The 25,000-nt window shown below is 38.1% G+C and overlaps 1 protein-coding gene across 3 annotated transcripts in view; it reads right to left on the reverse strand.

Moving 5' to 3' along the window:
* Positions 1-25,000, reverse strand: part of STK38L (serine/threonine kinase 38 like) — a 721,763-nt gene that overhangs the window by 503,813 nt on the left and 192,950 nt on the right. The gene's annotated exons all lie outside the window — the stretch shown is intronic.

The raw sequence follows: 25,000 nt of genomic DNA on the forward strand, positions 1-25,000 counted from the left end.
GGGGGGGGCAAGTCGAAGAAAGGAATAGTCATTGCTGCTCTCTGCCAGGGCCCTGAGGTCTAGAACTTCCCTGCCTGGGGGTTTCGGAGGACCATTGACTGGGCCTTTGTGATTGCTGTTGCCTTTGATGCCTTTCTCTGTGAGGTTTCCTCCAGCAGCTGTTTTGACAGGGAAAGGATCAGTGTTTAGTGGGAAAATTCCTACTAAACCTAAAAAGCTGAACTTGAAGGATGTCCTTGACAGTTTGCATAGATTTTGCTTTATCTTCCATTTTTTTTTCAGCACAGCCTCTGCCTTTGGCCCAAAAAGGAAGTCCATATCCAGGGGAGAAACTAGACATTTGGATCTGATATGGTCTGGTAGGTTCTGTTTCCTAAGCCAGGCATGCCTTCTAATGACAAAACCAGATACCGCAGCTCGGCTAGTGGCCTCCACAGCATCACAGCTACAGTGAAAAGAGCATCTAGCCACCTGGGAGCTGGTATGGGAAAGGTCCAAAAATTCCTTAGAAATGTTCCTGTCCCTGAGGGAGGAAATCTTTTGCTTCATTTTATCTAAAATACTTTGTTGGTATTTTATCATATGAAACTGGCAGTAAAGGGCCCTCATAGCTAGGATGGCAGAAGTATAAACTTTTTTTTTTTACCAAGCCTATCCGGGGCCCCGCTTTCTTGTCAGTAGGTAACGGGTTCTTGAAGAGCTGACCTTAGCTCCCTTGGGACCTGGGGTAACAACTTCTGGGTCAGCAGAGGGGTACTTAAAGAGGTATTTATGAGAGTCTAACACCCTGTAAAACCTGTCTTTATTGACAGGCTGGAGGTTCAGGGAAGAGTCCATAAAAGCATCCTCTACCACCTCCAAAACAACAGCCAAAGGCTTGTGTTCTGGGAGGTCAAGAACTCCCTAACCCTCTTTTTACACTGTGGGTATTCCTGTACCTCCCATTGGAAATGTTCCCTCAAAGCATGGAGTGTTTCCCCAAAGGATGTGTGTTCAGGAGGTGAAGCTGAAGGCACATTTTCCTCAGAATCTGAATCTTCATAGAAAGTAAGAAGGGATCCCTCCTCAGAGACGGACCCCCCTCTTGGTCAGAATCCTCATTTTAATCACGAAGTTCAGAGTAAACCTCTGGTGAGGGATCCCTCTTCCTTTTCCCTGGGGAAGACTGGAAAGGGTAGAGTTGCCTATCTCTGACTAAGGAGATGAGGTCCTCAGCTAACCTGACCAGGTCCTGCCGATAACATGCTGGGCTTAAGCCAGTATGCCTAGGCATAGGCCCCGAGGTAGAACCCTTCTTAGGAATACCTTTAGCCTTGGGCCTAAGTACGTCCAGCATCCAGAAGCCAGTCTCATTTCCTTGTAAGATAGTACTGATGCAGGATAACACCTCAAAGGAACATCAACACTGCAAGATTGCTCATCAGAAGCCAAAGTATGCTGAGCGAGTAGGGATCCGACCAATGAATTGAAAGCCAAGGCCTGTGTAGAAGGAGACAGACCCAACAGCATGTCAGACTCTGATGGGTCTTGACAGAGGGATGTGCCACCACCTCAGTTGCAGAAGGGGCTGCAAAAGCACCTCAACTTCCTCAGTGATAATGGGGCTTGGGGACTGAACAATGATGAATGGGTGTCGTTCAAGGTCTTACACCTTGGTCTTTTTTTCCTTTTCTTTCTTACAGTTAGGGAGCTCAACCTCAGGACGACCATCAGATGCAATCGAGTGATGTGAGGAAGATTGTAGACTAAAATGCCTAGCTAAGATTTAGGTTCTATGACTGATGGTACTAGAATTGAAACAGGCACAAAAACGACAACTAGGGACGTTGTGATCCTGCCTAAACAGGTAACACACAAAGTATGAAAGTCTCGGTGTGGGATTTGTTTACCACAATGGAGACAATTGTTAACCTTATCTGACACGAGTTAAAGCAAGAAAAAGTATTCCCCAATTGGGTACTTAGTTTTAGAAGGCTTCTCTCTTTTGCAGACCTATCGATGCACTGAAACACGGCTACGACAGCAAGAAAGACTGATGTCAGTACCTCCCTTTATAGCCAAATGTATGGACATCGAGGTAGGGCATCCACCAGCCTTGCAGGAGGGAGATTTTTATTCTGGTAGTTCGGCCAGCCAAGGGCTTTGACAGCAGGAAATCCCACAAGTCAGGACTTCAACAGTGAAACACGAAGAACATATCCCCATACTGACTGAGTCAAGAGCCATCATACAAATGGACACTGGCACTGCATGTGCCCTTGCCAGCATCCAGTCTATAAGTGAGTGTTTATTAAATACCCTAACAATGCCACTGATGGTGGCAGGAGCACTTGCATCACTCCAAGGACTGCCTATATACACTTATATCTGTGTATGTATGTTCTCCCACATGCAACAACAAGGGTTATCATCAGTGGCATGGGCAGTCATGTTTACATCCTTCATGCAACAGCATGCATCCTGACATGCCCCTGCTTTCCAGTGAGGGCTGTGTCAGCACAGCAGTGATGCAAGCTACCCATGACCAGAATCTCCCTCCCTCCCATAACAGACATTCACATCCTCCCTACCTGTGCAATCAAGCACAGGACCCACTAACTGGCTCTATCCCTCTATTCTATTGGCACAGGCCATACTTGTTTGCATGTCTAATTTTCAATCTGTGTGCCTAAATTTCCTTTTTTTAAGGCATGAAATTTCATTATTCTGTCTCACAAAATTTGTGGCCGGATGCCTGCTGATGAATACAAGGATAACTGCACAAACTGGTTAAATATGATTATCTGGCTTTTGAAGAGAGTGACTGCTTATCTATGGTTTCCATAAAAATTAATAGTATAGGTCATTTTAGGAGTATACAGTAATTGCTACCTTGGTATGCCACACTGGTCTGCAGAGCGCTAACATCACAAGTCTTGTAATAAGTTCACATCCCCAGTGCATTCATTGCCTGCTGGCCTCTGCCTCCATAGTGATGATACGCTGACCAGAGCCACCAACCCCACCTCCAGGATGGCTGAGCTGGCATTTACCACTCACTTCCACCCTTCTTTGCTCAGCTTTTCCAGCTCCCAAGCCACTAGTCAAAATCTGGTTCTCTGGGGTATACTCAATAGCTTCATCCCTCTATGCCAGACAGCAGAGGACTTTCCTTTTAAAAATCAGTAGAGTGACAACAATTACAAAGAAAGGGGCTGTTACCAAACATAATTAGGAGGTAAAGACAGCAATTTCAAAGATGCCAAATTCTAAAGCCCTTGTAAAGAAAATGAATATTCTAATCTGTACTTTTGGAGAAAATCATAAATTGCAACAGGCAGAATCAATCATTAAACAATACAAAATTAAATGTTGCTGTAAGAAATAATTTTATTTTGTGTGGTTCCTGTTTTTAATACCGTCCCATCAGGTCAGGGTTTAAGGAAAAGCTAGGGTTAAAGTGTTATTTGGTCGAAGACAACAAAATATCATTGCAGTGTTGTAATCCCTTCCAAATTACGATTTACGCATTCATTGATTTGTGTAGTTCACTGTAAGAATACACACAGGTAAGTTCCAATGCAGGTAGTAGCAATTAGTCATTCAGGGCAGAAGTACTTAAATGTTATGCATTTAACCAATGTAAATCTAAGCCATTGTCCTTTCCTTCTCAAATTCTCATGACTTTGCATTAGGAACATCAGTATGCAACTAAAAGCTACTATTAGGGCTAGTAAGGAAAATCATGAACCTATAATTATCCAGACTTCAAAAGCTAATTTAAGTCCTTCTTTAGTTTCATTAGAAAACTAAGAAATAATACCAATTTAAAATTGCACCATCCACTTAGATAAGCAGAAACAGCAAACATGAACAGACAAATTTAAAGCAAAGTTTATCCCCTTACACAACTATGTTAGTTCCACAAAGTACAGAATTTATTAGACATCCTAATATCATAAAGGAACACGTACTTAAGGTGTTCTTTAACACTAAAAATACTACTTCCATGGAGCCTCAAACACTGCCAAACAAGCTCTTGTGGAATAACTATTTATACTGTTTAATCTGAACATAGCTACAGGATTTATACTTGAAATATGGTGAATTACAGTGGTGATGTCCTAAGACAAATAAGGACCCTAGCAAAGTCCCGGGAAACTAGAGATCTTAGTCTGCTTTGCAAAGCCATGGAATACATTGTATCTGACCTTATAAACTAAGATATCAAACACAATAAGCATGCTAGACACACATTAGTTTGGCTTTGCCAAAGGGAGATTATTTCTACTCAGTTTTGTTAACTTTTTCAAGTTCAAACAGGCTGTAGACGGTCATTCTGTTCACACAGCTCATTTGGATCTGGCACAGCCACTGAACACTACCCACCATAACGGCATCATTAATAAGCCACGTGTCTTAAAAGTAGAACCACACTGGTGAGCTGAACTGCCAAATGGATGAAAGACAGAGCCCACACTGTTAAGTTGGCAAGCCTCTCCTCGGAAAGCAAGACAACTACTTCTATGCTCCAGGGTTCAACTCTTGGATCCATCCTTTTCAGCAACTACTTCTCTAGTCTCCGGACTGGGAATCAGGACCTTTGGGTATTACTCAAAAATTTCCCTTTGATAAAAAATCATTACTGCAGGAACTAACAGGTTCATAGTTAATAGGCATGCAAGTCCAGCAGACCATTAAGGTGCCTAGTCCAAATTCCAAACTTCCCCAAAGCAAAGTCTGGTTAATGGACTTGCTCAATATCAGAGTAGGTAAATGAAAGTGGACAGATTCAAACTCTGCACCCTTGACAAAGAAAGCAACTCATTAACAAGTCAGAGCTTTAGTCCTCTGTGCTAACTACCAGCTACCCTCAAACAAGTGCGGCTGAAAAAAAGAAGTTATGTACTTACCATAACATTCCATGTGAGTTGTTTATCTTGCCTTTATTCTCACTGATGGGTTTGGAGATGATCCTCGGCTCCGACACGGCCGATAGCAAAGCTCAAGGTTTGCCAGTATCTCGAGACCAAGCCCCTTATCCCACAATGCACTGCTGGAATTACCTCAGATCTTGTTTGCTGCGAGTAACAGTATATACATATATAAATATATACAAACATATACATACCCTTTTATGTATTTCTACCAAGAACACTTCCCAAAGTGGAAGAAGAAATATTGAATAACCAGGATGGTACTAGCCTCTAAGTCAACAGTCAGCCAGGAAGGGGAAGGAGGGAGGGGACGTGAGAATAAAGGCGAGATAAACAACTCACATGTAACGTTATGATAAGTACATAACTTCTTTATGTGAAGTTGTTAAATCTCGCCGTTTATTCTCACTGATTTAACTTTTAACTGACAACTGGTACATTATATCAGTAGACCAAGATATAGTACCTATTTTAGGTTATTCTCCTAGGTTTGTTACAAAAATAGATATTAATATTAAAAGTATTTTAGAAAAGGGCCCCCGTATTAGGATGTCAACTTTTAAGAACACAACAAAATGTGGGTCTTGTAGACAATGTCACACTTTATCCAGGGGATAGAGTGACATTGGATAATTACAACCAAAGCTGTATCAAATTTTGTGGAGGGAATTGTTTGACCAAAATGGTTGTATATATTGCACTATGTGGAGTTTGTTCTGGATTCTACATAGGCAAAACACAGAGGAGTTTAAATAAACAAATTTATTCACATCTTTACAGTATAAGAAGAAAGGACAAAAAAAACACATTATATAGAAATAAATAAATATAGGCATGTTGCCAAATATGGAGACACACATTTTTTTAGGTTTGGTACAGTGGATACAATAACAGTTAATCAAAGAGGGGGAGATTTTAATAGTTTACTTTTGTATAGAGAACTATGGTGGCAGATATACACTGACATCTGTTTCACTTTTTTTGTTTATATATATATATATATATATATATATATATATATATATATATATATATATATATATATGTATATATGTCTTTTTTCTGTACATGTAACATATTGTTGGTTTATGTAAAAAAAATTTATTTCATGGATTTTTTAAATGTTTTATTGAATATAAATTGAATATCACATATTCATATTCACATTCTAAGGTCATATACATTTTTAGTATATGGATTATACGTAGGAGAGTTTAATAAAACAATGTTTTTATATGAGATATCAGTTTATTCAGTGTAACACAACTTTGCAAAGAATGTGTATGTATGCCTTTAAATTCCTGTGATGGTCCCCAAGGAAATGGCGCCAAAAAGTTACTTAATAAGTTTTTTGAATGAGTTTGATTGTTCTGAAGAAGCTTGTATATACACAAGTGAAAGCGCTTAACCAGTTTTTCTGTTTTATGGAATAAATCCTTTTTTTTATACTATTTGTGTTCCTGCTGTGTTCGTGCTATCACAGGATTGAGAGGAATTCCCAAGACACAGAGAAGTTATTGTGAACAGAGGTTCTGCATATTTTATTAAAAGAGTAAGATAGAAAAGTCCTTACTCACTTATAAAGATCCACAAACTACAAAGCCCAAACCGGGCCTAACTATAATAATATAATTACAGATTACAAATATAGGGCTGAGAGGCCCACAGAGAAGAACCCTGACTATTAGAAAGACTAATAAGAGTAAATAGGGGCTAAAGGCCCACACAAACCAAGAAGCCAACAGGGCACTAACTATTTAAACCATTTAAAACTACATAAACTATAGATTATATTAATAAACAACCTGATATTAACACACAACTATTTTAGTAACAAAAAGTAAAGTTTTTTTATAAACTTACTGTTATTTTTCCCCACAAATGGTCCGAGCTAGCTGGATCACCGAGATCTCTCTTGCCGCGGCAAACTAGATCTGAGGTAATTGCAGCAGTGCACTGTGGGATAAGGGGTTTGGTCTCAAGCTACTGGCAAACCTTGAGCTTTGCTATCAGCCGTGTCGGAGCAGAGGATCGGCTACGAACCCATCAGTGAGAATAAACGGCGAGATTTAACAACTTCACATCAATGATTTTGTAAAACTTTGTAAGGTTTCTACTTGCTACATCCCTGCACAAGGTCTACTAACCTTTAAGTTGCACTATTCACTTCAGCAGCATGGCTTACAGATAGATAGGAAAAACACAACACATGCCTTGAAAGCAACTAACAGTGTAGCTGTGCATGTAGCAAGTACTGACTTATAGCAAGAAAAGACAATGGTAGTACTGGGAAACTAGGAAGTATGCACAGTGAATAGAAACACAATGCTGTTCTTAAGTATCAGGTTCCGGGGCTGTAATGTGCTTTAAGTCCACATCTTCTGAATATTTTTATTAAATGGACAAGGTTAACTCAGAAATGTCTGCATTTACAGGTCTAAAATTATCCAAGAATGAAGTAACATTATATAACTATGAAATATAAACTGTACCCTCTACAGACCTATAGTCTCCCTCGAGACTTGACTTTCAAGGTCATACACCTACAGGGAAAGAAATGAGTCTCTGTCAAGATAAACAACTGTAATATGGAGTAAATAGTGACTGGCATATGAAAAATGCAAAATCATTCTCATAGGAAAATGATTCAAGTAATTTTTCCACACACAAGCATATGATGGTTTGAGTAACATGCAAATGCTCGCAATCTGCAAGTGTCCAAACATAAGGAGAGTCTCTGTATATTATGTTCTCTTGACCATAGATGAGCATTTATTTAGTTCAGGGCTGATAAATTAGTAGTTTTAAATCTCCTAAATGACAAGTGAACAAATGGAAAAAAAAATAATATCTATAAACAAAAAACACAGAACATGGCATCCTAAGAGCCATCTAACCTGAATATTTAAGAATAACACAGACCAACAGTCCTTGGCAAATACACCAAAGCAAGTAAAAAGGAATCAAAATCCTACAACAGTACTAATAGATCCAAATGTAATACATGTGATTTGGGATTCCTGCTACACAGTGGAAGTGCAGCATGTTGGAGCAAATCTTAGTATTTGTGTAATATGTACGGGTGTGAAACTATGCAACTAGATGAGATATCACTGGGTTACTAATGTAATAACCTGACAAGTGCATGGCAGGTGGTACCCAGAATTATGAGGTACTAATTTGAAGAAACTGATTTTGGCTGTAAGTGTATACAAGGAGGAAGCTGCACACTTTTATACTACAGATATTGACTGGGTACACATAGTCACAGGCCTTTAGTACTATATGTTATGCATGTTCGTACAGCAGCATTAGTCAGGATAAAATGGTAACTAAGGGCCTGAAGCCAAGTCACATGGGTGTGTGTTAAAAGTCCAAGTACCATAACTGTGATTCTGGGAACCACAAGTGCGAGTGCAATTAGGGTAATACTGCCCCTACTTCAGGGTACAGCAATCATAGTACGAGCCATGCAAATGCACAAAATAAAATAAAAATAAAACTAGGACTCCAATAACAAAAAGAGCAAACTTTAAAACTCACAGTTTAAGTGATTTTTACAGGGGGAGAAGCCATTCCTCCAATCCACTATCAAGGGGTACTGTGTCCCCCTTACCTTCCTTCACTTTACAAGCTACCTCATCGGCCACTGTACCTTGGAAAAAGGAAAATACTCCAAGATACAGAACCCCCAGTTAAGATACACATCCACCTATAGTTGTAATGGTCTTCTAACTCCAAAGGTCATGACTACAGTCCTTGTATCTTCACAGCAGATATGAAAAATAAATCTGCAGCAACAATACTAAATACTAAAATTAAAAAAAAGTATGAGCCTGCTTTTAATATGATGGGTATAAACCCTTAATACCTGGTAATTTCTACAATGTGACATGGGATATTTAACATACTTAAAAAAAAAAAAGAAACAAACCAAACCTCAGGTCTACAGAGACTCCAACTGTAAGCGCCTGGATCAAACAAATGCACTTTGAAACCAAATAAAGTACTCCAAAAACATTTTATTAGTAAAGACTTCTTCAGAAGGATCTGAAGAAGATTTTACTGAAAGTGCTCATCATAAAACGTTTTTGGAGTACGCTATTTGGTTTCAAAGTGCATTTGGTTGATCCAGGAGCTTACAAGTCAGAGTCTTTGCAGACTTGCAGTTTTTTTTTTTTTTTTGTAATTTTTGGTTTGTGTTCTACTACCACTTGTATATTCAACATACTTCCTAGACTATCTCAACAATGTCATTGCTATTAACGTGTCATGTCTTTAATTGTGGTAAATTTCAGAATTTCACAAACTAGACCAGACACATGCACCAACTGGAACATCCCCAAAGGTTCCTTACAAAAAAGATACAGGGCATAAACACGATGTCCCATGTGGACAGTCTAAAAGTCTGAACTACACTCTTGTCTCCAACAGACTACTGAGAGGTGATATATGCCTGCCATTCAAGGTATCTCTGGACCCCACCCTGATGAAACTTTTGCACATCTACAAAACACACCACATCAGAACAACTAGCTCTAAAGACCTCAATTTTGCTTGCAACTTAAACAGGACATTTTGGAGAGATGGATATGTATCAGAGAATTCCCTTTCTCTGAAACCAAGTCCTTCCCTTACCCTATTTAAGCAGGATTTGGACCACTGAATGGGAAATTGAAAATTAATAGCTCTCATATGTCTGATGACCAGAGGTAGTAAATCATGCCATAATCAACATTCACCCCAAACGTCTAAAACCTATACCTTCAGGACATACTTGTGTTGCATACCTAGTCTTACAAAGGCCCCATTGATCATTAAAGTAGTAAACACCTATGAGTCTATGAAAGGGAGCCACAAAACATCCTGCTTTCATACTCAGGGGATTGCCTGATATTTTTATTTCATTTTTTCAGTACTTTAATATGCTTAACATATTTTTTTTTCTGAGATTGATCAATAATCTCCAGATATGTAATTTTGCAACTTCTTTTCAGTTTTGTGACTGACATCTTTGAAGTGTGTGTGTGTGTGTCCAGGTTTTTAATGGCACACTACATCTGGTAGCGCACTACCAAATGACTATAGATGCTATGAATTTGTTTTTACATCTGTTTCTTTAATGGTATTATTATGCACAAGTTGGATTTTACAAAGAAAAACAGGGTTTTCACACTGAAGGCAGACAGGTTCATAAGTTCACTTGTCAAGCTTGAGTTTGATTCTTGTGCCCCTCTGTTAATATTTTCTACTTCCCTTATACATGCCAAGACTGAGAAGGAAGTTAATAAGAAATTTAATTCCAGTAAGCCCCTATGTTGATTTTTCTTAATTTCCCAATTACATATTAACATGTTTTGCAGGAAGTTAATTACAGACTTCGGGCTATAAGGGGAAGTTTTTTTCTCCATAATATAGGAAGACACTGTGTAAGGTATGTCATTTTTTTCTATTTTTTTTGTTTCTTTCGGTTTTTCTCGGTTAGGGTCCGCTAATGATTGACAGTTGATTTTTACGTACCGGCTTGCCAGTCCTGATGCACAACCTTCAACGAAGGTACGCCCATTCACACATGTCTCCACGCAGAAGACGCTCTAGCTGAGAATCGAACCGGACAGCGTCTTACTGTGAGGCGACAACGCTACTGCAGCAATTAATGATCCTTATTAGTTATCATTACGTTCCATGATGCGGTATAAGCTCCCAAATGATGCATTCCAGGTACAGACCTTCAAAATAAATCAGATTAGAAAGATATAATTTTATACAGGTGATGCAGATGTAGTTTCCATAACCTGCAAAAACAGAATATGCATTAAAAGTTTCTGAAACAGTCCGAGGTGTGGGAAGGGTATGCCTTTTCTGTGGAGGAGACTCTGTCAAGGTGCTCCTTGAAAGGAGGTATGGTACCCTTAAGACCCATGTTGGCTACAGACCTGATTCGAAAAAACTCTGAGGATAGAATGCAGAGAAGTTTGACCCTGCAAAGGAGAGCGGCACTGGACAGAAAGAAAACATGAAATGGGGGGGGTGGGTAAAAAAAAAAAAAAAAAAAAAACAGTTACTGAACAGATAGCAGAGGGCTGAAAACATGAAATAACTCTGAGGTGCTGGGATCTCAGAATGAATATCCAAGCACAGGGGATGTAGAGATTCCTTTATACAGGGACGCTGTAGAAAGATTACTACCCCCATGAAAAGAAGTGAATTGTTTTGATTATGGCACCATTCAGCATACAAGGTCTAAACGAAAAGCATTTTCCGAATGCTTTTACTGCTAGCAGATTATGTTTAATATCTCTTCACTATAGACAATAAATAGCATTACACTTTAAAGGCACTACTAAGGCTTACTTTCATTGTGTACACAACCATTACATAACCAAGAAATTACACTACATTACTTCCACCAAGTAGTTACACTTTTTACACCAATTAATTTGGCACTGCAAATACTTGCTTCAGTGTTGCCACACTGCAGTTTTTTATTTATTTTATTTTACATTTGTTTACTGGGCTAGTCCAACTGGATACATGTCCATTTTCAGTGGAGGCCCGGGGAGAAATGCTCCAGTTACACAGCATCATAGAGACATACAAAAACATTCAATGAGATTTAGATTTTACATTTATAGAATAGACATTTAACAACATTTTGAACATTGCAAGGAAAAAGTTTGGCAATAATATTAGTATGGCGTAATACCTCTGCAGTTACCAAAAATTAGAATAAGACAGAAAAAAATGGCTAATAGAGTTACAGATAAGAAGCAATACTCAGGGGGGAAGAGTGCAAAGAAGAAGGAGGAGGGGTAGTTATAAGGAATGGTTAGAAGTATAGATTTATGGTAGAGAATAATATTTTGATTGGTGACAGGTAGTTAGAGAAAAAACAAATGGTTAGTCAGGGTTGTTACAAGAGCATAACCAGTGATTGGAGAGGAAAAGTTTTAGGTTAGTTTTAAACAGTGGGAAAGAGGTAAGGGTAGTGAGGTCATTTGGTAATTGATTCCATATTTTACCAACTGAGTTTGAGAATAAGGAATCACCTGCTAAGTTATTAGAGAAGGAAGTGTGTACCAACATTTTGTTGGCAGAGCGCAGATTCTTCAAATTATTATAAGGTCTTATAAGGGTAGAGAGAATTGGGGTGTTATTGGGTTGGTGTAGGGCTTTGTGGGCGATTATAAGTTGGTTAAATTGTAGTAATAGCAGTAATTCAAGCCATATTAGCTGTTTTAGATTCTGACAATGGTGGGTCCTGTAAGGAGAGTTGGTAGCAAATCTAGCAATATTATTGTATGATCTAGTAAGATTGTTAAGATTATTTTTAGAAAGATTGGTATATATGGGGGAAGCATATAACAGGGTAGAGATTAAATGGGTTCTAGCTATTGTGGCTCTGGCTACTGGTGTCAGGAAAGGTTTAATGCGATAAAGGGATCCAAGTTTTTTGTTAGTAGATTTAATTGTAGAATTTATGTGAGTGTCAAACTTTAGTTGATTGTCAATAGTAATTCCAAGGAGTTTGGTGGTGGGGTCAGGTGAGATAACGGTGCCATCGTCGGATGTAAGTGTGAAATGGAGAGGGGGAGATAGATGAGATGGGTAAAGAGCAGTAGTTTGGTCATTTTAGGGTTAAGGAGAAGACAGTGGTTAGAGAACCATTTTTCAATAGTAGAGAAGGCTTTGTGTGTGAGAATGAAGATCAGTTTGTGATGAGTCAGAACAAATGATAGTGGAGTCATCAGCATATTGAATACAGGTAGACTGTGGAATAGAGAGGTGAAGGTCATTTATGAAAACGGAAAACCGTAGTGGACCTAAAATTGAGCCTTGTGGGACACTTAGACAGGTAAGAAGAAGGTCAGAAAGATGGTTTTGCCATAGAACAGTTTGTTTTCGGTTATCCAGATAGGATGTGAACCAGTTCATGGCAGAATAGTCGAAGGAGAGGGACTTCAGTAGGTGGAGGAGAAGTTGATGATTAACCATGTCGAAGGCTTTAGATAGGTCTACAAAGAAAGCAGAGGATAAAGTATTATTGTTACAATTTTTGTTGATACAGTTAGTAAAGGATAGTAAGGTTGTGGTGGTACTATGAAATGGCCGAAAACCATGTTGACAGTTAGCTGGGAGCTGATGGTGGAGTAGGTGGGTTATAAGTTGTTTATGGATACATTTCTCCATGATTTTACCAAGAGGGGAGAGTAGAGCAATGGGACAAAAGTTAGAGAAATCAGTAGAGTTGCCACCTTTATGAAGAGGAATAATATATGACATTTTCCAGATTGATGGGATTAGACCTTCTTTTAAGGTTCTGTTGATTAATATGGAGATTGGGTAGGCAATGGCTTTGGCTCCTATTTTGAGATATTCTGCTGGTAGTTGGTCAGCTGAGGGGGTATTAGGTTTTAGTTTTTGAAGTAGGGAAGAGATATAGGAGGTGGGTATAGGTTCAAGGTGAAAAGGGGGAGGAGTAGAGCTTGGACTGGGCAAGTTAGATATGTCTGGGTTTTGCTGATTTGTTAGTTTTAGTATAGTAGTGGTGAAGAAAGAATTGAAGGCATTAGCTGTTTGCATTGGACAGTCTGGGTTGGAGCCTAGTGGGTTAGGTGATTCCACTCTGCCTGGGGATAGTAGTGCGTTAATAGTAGACCAAAATTTATGTGGTTGATGAAGGGATGTTTGTTGTAGTTGTATATAAAAGTTCTTTTTGTCCTGTAGGATAGCTTTTTTTGTAATATTTCTTTGTTGTTTAAAGGTTTGGTGATCAGTTGTGTCCTTTGTGGACCGCCATTTAGCCCAAGATTTGTTTCTATTGTGGATTAGTTTCCTAGTATGATTTGAGAGCCATGGAGCTGGTTTATTTTTCATTCTTATGGAACGGATTGGGGCATGTTGGTCTAGGATTGCTAGGAAGGTGGTATTAAAATAATTAACCGCTTCATCTATAGGGAGAGACTTAAGGGGAGACCAGTTACATTGTTTAAGTTCGGTTAGAAACAGTTCATGGTCAAGGTGTTTTTTGCTGCGGATGGTTCTGACTGAAGAGGGGATATTTAAGGTTGTTTTATGTCTAATAATATATATGAGAGAGTGATCACTAAGGTCATCTGGGGGGGGGGGGGTTCCTGTTGTATAGTTTTGTTGTGAACAATTTGTTAGAATCCAGTCTAAGATGTTTTTTTTTTGTTGTTTGTTCTGGTTGGAGAGTTTATAGCTTGTGAAAAGCCATGCAGGTTAACAAGGGATGAAGGATTGGTGTTTTTACATAAATTCCAATCAATATTAAAGTCTCCTAGTAGAATTGTTTCTTGAGGGAGATTGGTAGAAAGCCAATTTAGGAGGTCCTCTAATATAGGTAGATTTTTACCTGGGGGAAGGTAGGTGCAGATGATGTAAACTGATTTATGGGAGTTAAGCAACAGTTTAGAAATAGTTATTTCTATGTTATCAGAAGGTAGGTTATAACTCATTTTGCTGATTTGTAGTCCTGTTTTATAGATAATTACAACCCCTCCACCTTTTTTGTTCAAACGGTCATGTTGAATGATGCTATAGCCTGGGGGGATGATTTCTGTATCTTTTATTGTGGGTTTAAGCCATGTTTCTGTTAAACAGAGAATATTGAATTGCTGGACATCCAGAAGGGCATGAACTTGTGGTATTTTGTTACATATACTACGTATGTTGTAGAGCTTTTTAACAGAACACCTAAACAGGAAATGCATGTAAAGCAGATGCAATCTTATATGGCATGCCCTGGGGAAGGGAAATTTTAAAATACGAGGAACACACAAAATTATTCAAATGTTAGCTATAAAACATCAAGTACTGCTGTAAACAGAGAGATACTAACAGTATGCCAACTTTAAATAACTACACTTGATACTACTGCCCTTGAGAGAACAAAATTGGAGTTATGAATCATAGGTTCATAATTATATGCTATGCTAACCACCATCAGGACCTTTATAAGCCTAGTTATACAGTCCAACCCAATTGTGACCCTATGTATTATGGGTGTTTATTAACAGGCAGAATGTTAGTTAAGAAGTATATAGAGGTTATGGGGGTATGTTAGACAGTAATGCCCAAACTATCTGAGACATGGAGGCCAAACACAGGGTAATTTTTCCGATTTCCCATCCATTGGTCAAGGTTACCCTTAAATAGGGTTAGGGATGGACTCTAGTTCACATGGATGGGGAGTCTGTTCCAGATTATGGGGATCCTCCGAGACACAAATGAGACATGTTGCCAAAACAGATGTACTTCACACCAAAAATTAAATCCTTGGGTGTTATAATACTGAACAGATAATTCCAGTACAGTTTCTATGGCAGATTATACAACTCATTTTCAACAAAATGAATATAGTACTGCACTCTCAGACAGACTGTGTGCTTCTAAACTGTTAAATTCATAATTACTGTATACTAAAGTTATCTTCTGTATTAATGAAATGATCTCTAAAGCACATTTTCAAAGAAAAGATATCGGTCACTCTCCTGGGCATTAGCTCATTCACAGCTACAGTGCTAATTGTCCTGTTCCTGCTTCACTCCTGCAGTGTTGCTGTGCGGTGTATCATTTGTTATTCAAGCTTGAAAGGTATGCTACATGCAAAAGTTTTGTTACAGTATAACTTACTTGCAGTAACTGTAATTATGCATTGACTTAGGAATGGGGTCCATTCCCATCATGGTATTAGAAACAGAAACGATTTGCAGAAATTAAAAATGGATACTAAAACTGCTGTATTTGGTGCCACATTTATATAGTTAAGTGTGAAAAATGATTTTTAACTGAACATGAAAGGGAAAAAAGGTGCTTTATAGTCTCAGTTGAAAAGACATCTTGCATTTAGATTTTGTCTGTGAGCTCGAGACAATTGCCCATCCTGCTTACACTAAGGAATGTAACACCTCATTAACTAAATGCTAGCAGATGTTAATGAGTTAAGTCACTACTCAAAAGTATTTCATAGCAGAAATTAAGTAGCAAATATGACAGACCAAAGATATGTAGGAACCAATTGTTAGTGGGTATGAATCCACTTACAGGCATACTGCAAAAGAGATCCAAAATGTGCTGTATAAGTTAGACCATCTATCATTGGTCTAAAAACCACTGAAAGAAAGTTGAACAAGTTGAAATAACATAAGAAAACATAATATTTGAAGACAAATATATCTGCTTAACAGCCACTTTGATGTATTGAGATTTGTTGTATATCAGAATCTTTTGAACTAGCCATCTAAGTAAGAACAAAGTGTGGAAAAAAATGCCAACACAAACAGGACAAGTGTAATACAGAAATAAAAGTAATTCCATTTCAGGTACTTTTTTTTGTGGATCATTTGAAAGGGCAGGAACAATCCTGGACAAGAAGCGTGACACCATAGTGAGGTTTAAACAACCAGCGACTCCTGATCTCACAGAGTCTGAACAATATTGTTTCAACATTTTGGAAAGAAATTAAGGTGAGTCACTTCAAGAATGAGGTCCTCACTATTTCAGTAAATGTAAGTCTGACCAGCCTCATTTGCAAAACCATGGAAAACATGGAATTAACCTATCAGGATGTAGAGAACCTGCAAACGCTGGACCCACCACAGTTTGCATTAGTCAAAGGCAGGTCATGTTTATTCAACCTGGTGGATTTTTTGAAACGGTTACCAAACGGATGAAAGCAAAACTGTACACAGAGCATACCTCATCCTGGCCAAACTTTTTGACACAATTCCCCACTCAGGAATAGTAGAAAACATCAATAAGCTGGGAATAACCCCTTTGTCACCCACTGATTTGCCAACTAGCTCACAGACAGGACACAAATAATCCAAATAGGGAAGTTACTTCCACAAAGAGACCAGTCAAGATCTACAGTGATCTGTACTGGGACCTCTCCTGTTTGGCATCTACTTTTCTGAAGTAAACCCCAATACCAAAGGGCTCTGGCTAAGTTTGCAGGTGACTGCAAGGTAGTACCAGTCACTGAATCCCCAAATGACCTAGCCAGCCTGCAGGAAGGTTTGCCCCAAATAAACAACTGCTGCCAAAATCATGGATTGAAACCAAATGCCAAAAAATGCCTTATTGTATGGGAAGTATGCTATCCCAGGGAACTACCAGAGTTGACCCAGTTGTTCGAGATTTGGGAATTTATGTGGATAGTGATCTAACTCTTGACCAATGTATGTTTACTGTATTAAGATAGTCCTTCTATACTGCACTAGTCAAACAAAAGGATTGTGTCTAGATCTAGGGGTGTCATTGTCCCCCTTTACTCTGTCCTAATTAAGCTAATCACGGACTATAATGCCCCTTTCGGAATGTGTGTGTCCAGACAGATGCAACAACTAGAATGCCCACACAGATACCTAACTAACAGGACAAGAGCTAAACAACATGTCCTACATGGCCCAACTCAAAGTCCTGTCATGATACACATTATCCTACAGACTGCTAAGAAGTGACCTGTGTCCGACATACAAAGGCATCCTCCGACCCATTACTGAAGGATTTATTGCACATCAGCAAGTCAAACGGCATCAGAAATTCTCAGTCTAAGGATCTAACCTTTTCTGCAACATCAACAGAATGGTTTGGAATGACAGGTACATCTCGCAGAGGATACCGCTACTATGGAACAGACTTCTCATCCACATAAAATAAAGTTAATCTCTGTCCATATTCAAGCACAACTTAGATCTGTGGATGGGAAACAGAATATTTACCCAAGGACTGCTCCTTGTATTATTAATGGTTACAGGCAGCACCGCTTTATTCCATGTATGGGTCCCCTCAAAGTACCTATGCTATGATCCCAGTAGTTCTTATTAAGGGTAATATATAATTGACCATGGATGGGCAAGGCCAATCTATAACCAAACGGGATATTTATTTAAAGCACAAAAAGGAAAACTGGACAGACTTAAAATGGACTGCAAGGGCAGCTAGCCTAGTACTTAACTACAAACCCATATGACCAAGGATGAAAAGCAAAAGGGTTTAAAGCAAATGAATATTTAAGTTGGGCATGCTTCTGTGGAACAGACTGCAAAACCTGCTTTGAAGGTTAGGAAATAAAGACCTTGAATGTACTTCTATGCTGAAGCATACTGTCAACAGCGGTGAGGTTTGCCATGAGTTCAGCAAACTGAAAGTAGGCCAGCTTTTGGCATGCCTCTGGCCTCTATGCACAACTGCACATTTGCTATGGGCATGTATGCATTTGAACTTGACACTTGGTACCTTTATTTCATCGATTAATTTACAATTTTCACTATCAGAAGAATCTTGAACAACAAGATACGATCAGAAACTGTAAATAACTGTTTGCATTGCTGGACAAGCAAGCATGATGCACCTCAGAAGTTATTCAATGGCAACGGTTAAGGGCATTACGTACAACAAGGAGAACAGGATGAATATTCAACGGCTTGGTGGTATTTGTATAACAGTGCATCATTTCATGCTGCTTTTAGCCAGCTAAAGTGAAAGATGATGCATCAATAAAAATGACACCCAATAAGTGATGGACTTACAAGATGTGAAACCAACCAAAAAACAAGTGGAAATGAAGATAAGATGGAGAATTTCTAAAGAGAGTAAGGAACAAGTTGATACCAACACAGTGAAAACCCAACAGTTGTTGCAATGACAACGAAGTAGAAGCCTAAGACTTTACAGATTTTTTATTTTCTTTGTAATCAAAGAAAAGGTTGGCGCAACACACAGATGAACTTGTACAGCAAGATCTTCAGTACATTCTCACCTTTAAACAAGGACATACATACATGCACATTAATGCAAAAAAATGAAAAAATGTTTAAGTTTATGTTCTATTGAACATCACATGTTTTCTTTTGAACAATTAGCATTCACTGCAGCATTATGTAAACTGATAAATTCCTACCTTCCCATAAACCGCGATCCTCTCTGAACATTAGTCTGCATGCATTTTTCCAACAAATTAAATTTCTGTGTAATATGTTCCTTTCCTTTTCTAACCTCCAGTTCATTTTCTAAAGATCCTACCTCCAGTTCATTTTCTAAAGATTCTACCCGCCTACTACTTTATCTGCCTTACAATAGTTAATATTTCAAATTACAATAGATTTAGATTTCATTTACATTCTCTAGTAATACCTTTTAGCGACCAATAGCAAAAATCTTAGTATGGACTTCATAATGAAATAATAGCCATTTATTAACCCGGGAAGCTCAATGGACACACAGTCCATTTTCATGGGTGGCCTTGGAGCACTGTCTGGTTAAGTGACTTACACATGGTCACACAGAAAGAAAAGACCGAGTGAATCAAAACCTGTACCACAGGATAAACAGCTCACAGCCTTAATGCTCTGTGTCAACTACAAACACTGCATTTCCTATGCTATTATATAGCCTTACTATGTCTGGACAATTGCATCCTATAGTATAGCTAAAAAGAATAATTTCCTTTGTTACAGTCATTTGTTCCCCAACACTTAGAGTACTCTGTAGGGAATTTTTAAAATCTGCCAACTGCTTAAATATTCGAAACCCACACCAGTGGCGTAGAGGGATAAAGCCCTGAATATGGCCGAGTTGACCTAGGTTCTATTAGCAGCTCAGGAGACTGATTACAGAGCAGAAAGGATGGGCATGCCCATCCTAGGGGAAGGGTACTTGCTGGTGAAACTCCCTAAGGGGAGGAATGGTCCAAGGAGAGGCAGTACCTCAGATCTAATTAATGAGCATGGGGGGAGAGAAAGTGGGTAGGGCATATAACATAAAAAACCCTACCAGATGGGAACACAGATAGCAGAGCCCCCAAAATGCCTTAAGATCCATGACCTGCCTGAGCAACACCAGAGTAAGTCTGAAGGCAGGAGAATGACTTGCAGACCCCAAATGGGTCGGGTCAGTAAAACTAGGTTTGAGGGGATCAAAAAAATGTGATCCTATCACGCCTCCAGAATTTGCTATCTCCGAAGAAAAAAAGATTCTCTGGTCTGCTCTGGATATAGAAAATGCCGACAGAAAGGCTTCCACACAAAAATCCTAAATTCTCTGCACTTTGTTGCAAACTTGGGAGCTATACATATGCCCTCCGACTGTTCCTTGTATATTGCCTTTCTATTCTTTTTACCCAACTGTGGTGATGTGAGCTACTGCCAACTATGCCAAGAGAAGTAGGGCAGTGGATGTATAACATATGCCAGAATAGCTAGTTGGAATTTTGTAAAGGATTATATGTCATTTGTACATCAAACTGAAGTGTACAGATGCTTGTGTTGAAAAATGTATTTGTAAAGCTGCTTGTGTTAAAATGTACCAACAGTGTGCCCTGCTGGAAGGAAAAAAATATATATGTATTATTGTAACTGTTTAAATGTATATGATTTAACAGAAGACACAAGAAAAGAAGAGGTTAATCTCAATCCACCTGACTTTGGAAAATAGTAAAGTTAAATTACTGGGCCTAGGCCCTAAAGATGTCATCTTACAGTTCTCAATGCATCCAGAGATAAAAAGTCTGTACTAGGAAGCTTCCTCCATTCTCATTGGGGTGAGCTAATTCTGGAAGGGTGGTGGTTTGAAATTGTTTTATGACTTCAAGGAGCTACAGCAGATCTTAGCAAGGTTCTGTGTATGCATTATTGACACAAAGGTGCTGCATTCTGTCAGTTTCTAGAAATGCAGGGTTGCATGGGAACCAGAAATCAGATGAGCAGATGTATGTGATGTCATTCTAATGTCATTCTGTAATCCAGAACTAAAAATAATGTTTAATACTAGGTGAGACTAAAGTCTCAGAACACTCTGTGTTTGTAACATGACAAAAAAGGAAGGCCACTCCCCTACTTCATTTTGCCTTGCTCTTGTAAGTAACCAGGGAATAATAATTATTTAGATCAGTCAGAAAATATAGTGAGATTAGTTAAGTATTGTTTTTCTTTAACTGTGTGAATCTGTCCACCTGTATTATTTTTAATATTTCCTGTGATTGAAACTCGTGTTTATTGTAAATATATATTTAGTATTTTCATTTTATTTATTATTTATTATTAAATCTAGTTAAACTTTTCATTGTGGCTGGTCTTTTAGAGGATATTGTACTCACAGAGTACATCTATATATTTGGGGACATTAATTTCACTCAGTATAATGGGGTACCCTTGTAAGGGCCTTAGAGTAGCTGGCTTTGGGGTGTCTGGTTCTGGTGGCAGTGCAACTACTACCCAGTCTGGGCAGATGGCATAGCTAGTAAATCTGTGCCAGCCTTTCCCAGTGTGTGTGTGTGTGTGTGTGTGTGTGTGTGTGTGTGTGTGTGTGTGTGTGTGTGTGTGTGTGTGTGTGAAAATAAAGTTGTCAGCTACTTGGAGCGGGGACGCAAAGCACTGGTCTTACAGAGAAGGTGCTGGAGGACTTGGCTTGGATACTCGGCTGAGGGCTCAACCTTACAGCTGTGCCAGTGGGGAGTCTTACTGGGGACCTGGACAAAGTGGGAAACCCAGACCCCAGACTGAATGTGTTCCCTGTGTGCTCAGAAGGGAAAATGTGCTTGATGCAGAGAGGTGCATCTGGAAATACTGGGTGTATCCCATTTTTGTTCCAACTCAGTGTCCCTCTCCAGTGTCAATGGTGAGGAGATTTAGGCTCCTTGATTGCTGGACTACAGTGGGAACGTCACACCAACCTCTTCTTTTAAGATCCCAGTTTCATTTCCTTTATATCTTTCATAATGTTCAATACTTCAAACACAGTTTATTTAGACTTTGATTTCCATTTTCTAGTAACTGCTTTTTTGACAGTCAACATAATTAAACTTAATACCTTGTATGTCTAGGCAATTCAGATCATGTGCCCCAGCTCAAACAATATCCCTAGTTACAGCCATTTGCTCACCCAGTATTTCAGAGTACCCTGTAGGAAATTATTTTTAATCTGCCAACTCATTACACTCCAAAATCAGTTACTTCTTTCTTCTCCAATGTTTAATATCTACCTAAGGAAATTTTCTTTGCATAGGTATTTTTATACCCCAAGCTGACTTCAAACACTTCCAAGCAAAGAACTTCAACCTTCTGGACTTTGTTGCATACCTGGGAGCCATACATATGCCACCCCCCCCCCCAGTTTTATCTTGTAAATTGCTTTTCCAGTCTTTCTTTGCAATCTTTTCTAACCACCTCTGATTGATTTATTATTTACTGTGCAATATTTTATATCCCCATGTAAATTATCTCATTTTTAATAGCAGCTTCTCTTCTAGATTAGAGTGAAATCCCCACAACAGCAGGTGTTAACACTCATATCAATTCATAACTCGTATCGATTCCTGGCAGGAAAGGGTCTCCAGCCTGGGAATCCTAAATCACCCTCTATTGGAAGAATCAACTTATCCCACTTGACTCTTGCCCTCTTCACCTCTTCTCTTCAGAGATAAATTCCTACAACTCTATTATTGTCCACAACTTCTCTGGTTAATAAAAATATGCCTTATTTTTATATAAAATTAAAGGAACTAAAACATTTTCACTGCTTGCATCTTATTATCCATAAACAAGAGTTTAGCATTCATCAGTTTTTGTATTGTTTTTGTTTAGTCTCTTCCCACATATCCTTAGCTGCCATAACACAAGTCTTTTTAGGACATACTCCTAAATACTTCATATTACTGTGGCCACATAAACATGGGTACTACTGAACTAGTTTGTGTGTGGCTACACAATTTACAGCTACAACCATTGTTTCATCTTCATTAATTTTATATCCTGAAAAGGCTTGAAACTGTCTCAGAATATTACACAACACTGAGATGTCTTTTTCTGGATTTATCAGGTACAAAATAAAATCTGCAAATAAAGCCAATTTTTTGATTACTGTACTAATTATATCCTTGCACTTTTGAGTCACTTATTTTCTTTTCTAAAGGCTCTAAATATAAAGCAAAAAAAGGGAAAACAGGATGCCCTGCCTTGTTCGTCTATTCAGACACAACATATCAGAAAGGAACCCTCCCACTTTAATTCTTGCCTCAGATTCCTTACTGTATATCCTCCTAAATAAACGTATTGTATCAGTGAATACAAATGTTTCCATTGCCCTACTCAAACTCCCAGCTTACTCTGTTGAATGCTATTCTGCACCATGACCCACCAACAGTGGTATTTTATACATTCTTCTTCCCTCTGGATCATCATTCTTGTATTAATACCGTGTGGACAACAGTCCAGGACATGACATCACTTCCTGGTTTGATATTAACATCGCAGATTACAAACTATGAAAAACTTTGCAAGAAATATCAGTTTCTGTTAAAATCAAGAGATAAAGGCCCATGGGAATTGAAGAAAACTTGTAGACCTGTTTAACAAAACAGGTTTGGATATTCTGGACATTATTATTAGAAACAATGACATTAAAATGAACGAAATTAAGGATGAAATAAGGCAGATGTATGTGAGTATTACTACAGATTTATTGTTTGAGCAATACAAAAGTAACTTTGATAGAGTGATTAAAAGTATAGAAGTTTTGTTTTAAAATTCTGAAACCGAAACTTAAAAGGGACATTTTAGATTACAAATATAAATGTGGTAATGTTGTGGGTGAGGAAGATTTAAATGATTTTTTTTAGACATGGAAAACCAGCCTCGGAACAAATGGGGAACTACAAGAAAATTACATGGAAGGACCAACAGGAGGGGGAGGTATTAATAGGTGAGAATATTTTGTTGAATGAAAGTTTTGATGATAATGAAAATATTTGTAATGAAAGTTTTTAGAAACACTTGTGAGTTTGTTAACAATGATGGGATCAGTACAGATGTAAATGTTGACTATGTTAATGAGAAAAGTTTTTTGTACAATGACAATATGATGTTACCTTGATGATATATACTAGTAGTTCAGAAGGAACACATGAGAAATGTATTCAAGAAAGTTGTAATGTGTCAGAGATTTTTGATAATTACGAATTTGTCATTAAAGAAGGAAAAACTTTAAAGTTTATCGAAAATGGTTATTGCATCTACAACTACACAGACTTAAACATTAACAATGAGTACTTTGAATTATTTGCAAAGGGGTTAATTTGTCCCTATGTTTAAACCTGACACTGTGAAAACATTGGTGGAATTAAAATGTTTACTAGGCAGATGCATTTAAAAATGTTTTTACAGAAATAATAAATGTGAACAACTCTACCCTGTTAACAATTTCAAAAGGAAAAGTGCATTTATGAGTTATAGGTTTTGAAAGAACAGTGGAGGCCCGGAGATGTTAAAAAATTTTCAGGTGTTTGTGATAATTTAACAAGGAAAGAAAGAGATTTATTAGACTAGGATAAAACTGAACCTATAGCTGCATTTGTTGATATTTCACTTAAATCTATGGACAGAAAGCGAACCTTCCTTAGACCTGATGGAAATAGTGTTAAAAAAATAATTTCTGGTGATTGAAGGTTTTTCCAACAGGTATTAAAATGTGGATTTTGTAGATGGTTTTTAAACAATTTTTAAATAATTTTAAATAATTATTATGTATGTAAAAGTGTAACAATTATTAAATAGTTATTTATTTCATTCTTGTATTAATGCTGTCAAATGTTTGCTTCTCTTCCACAAAACCACATTGATCCATGGTCTATCAATTTTGGCAACACCTTTGCCATTCTTCTAGCTAGAAGAGACAAACACTTTATAATCACAGTTAAAAATTGAAATAGATCTGATGGGTCTTTAGATGTTGTGCTTTCCCTCCTTTTAAAACACTGTTAACCAAAATCTTCCCGATCTTTATCGCTTTCTTCCCTCTTAACTTCCAGACTTCCACAGGAATACCATCTGTTCCTGGATACTTTGCTGAAGATGGACTATACATCATGGTTTGTCCTCAATTCCTTCCTATCTTAACTGTTAAGTGTTAGGCCTCATCTACTTCTAATCTTGGCATAATTAAATAGTTCCATTGGTGCTCTTTCTTGATTTCTACATTTCTCTGCTTTATACAAATTTTCTTAACATTTCCACAATATCTCCAAACCCTTTAAAGGATCAGGATCTCTGGTTATTTTTCTGGTT

The sequence above is a fragment of the Protopterus annectens genome, chromosome 11.part0, assembly GCF_019279795.1.
Source record: "Protopterus annectens isolate FY-2018-M chromosome 11.part0, PAN1.0, whole genome shotgun sequence".
NCBI lineage: Eukaryota > Metazoa > Chordata > Ceratodontiformes > Protopteridae > Protopterus > Protopterus annectens.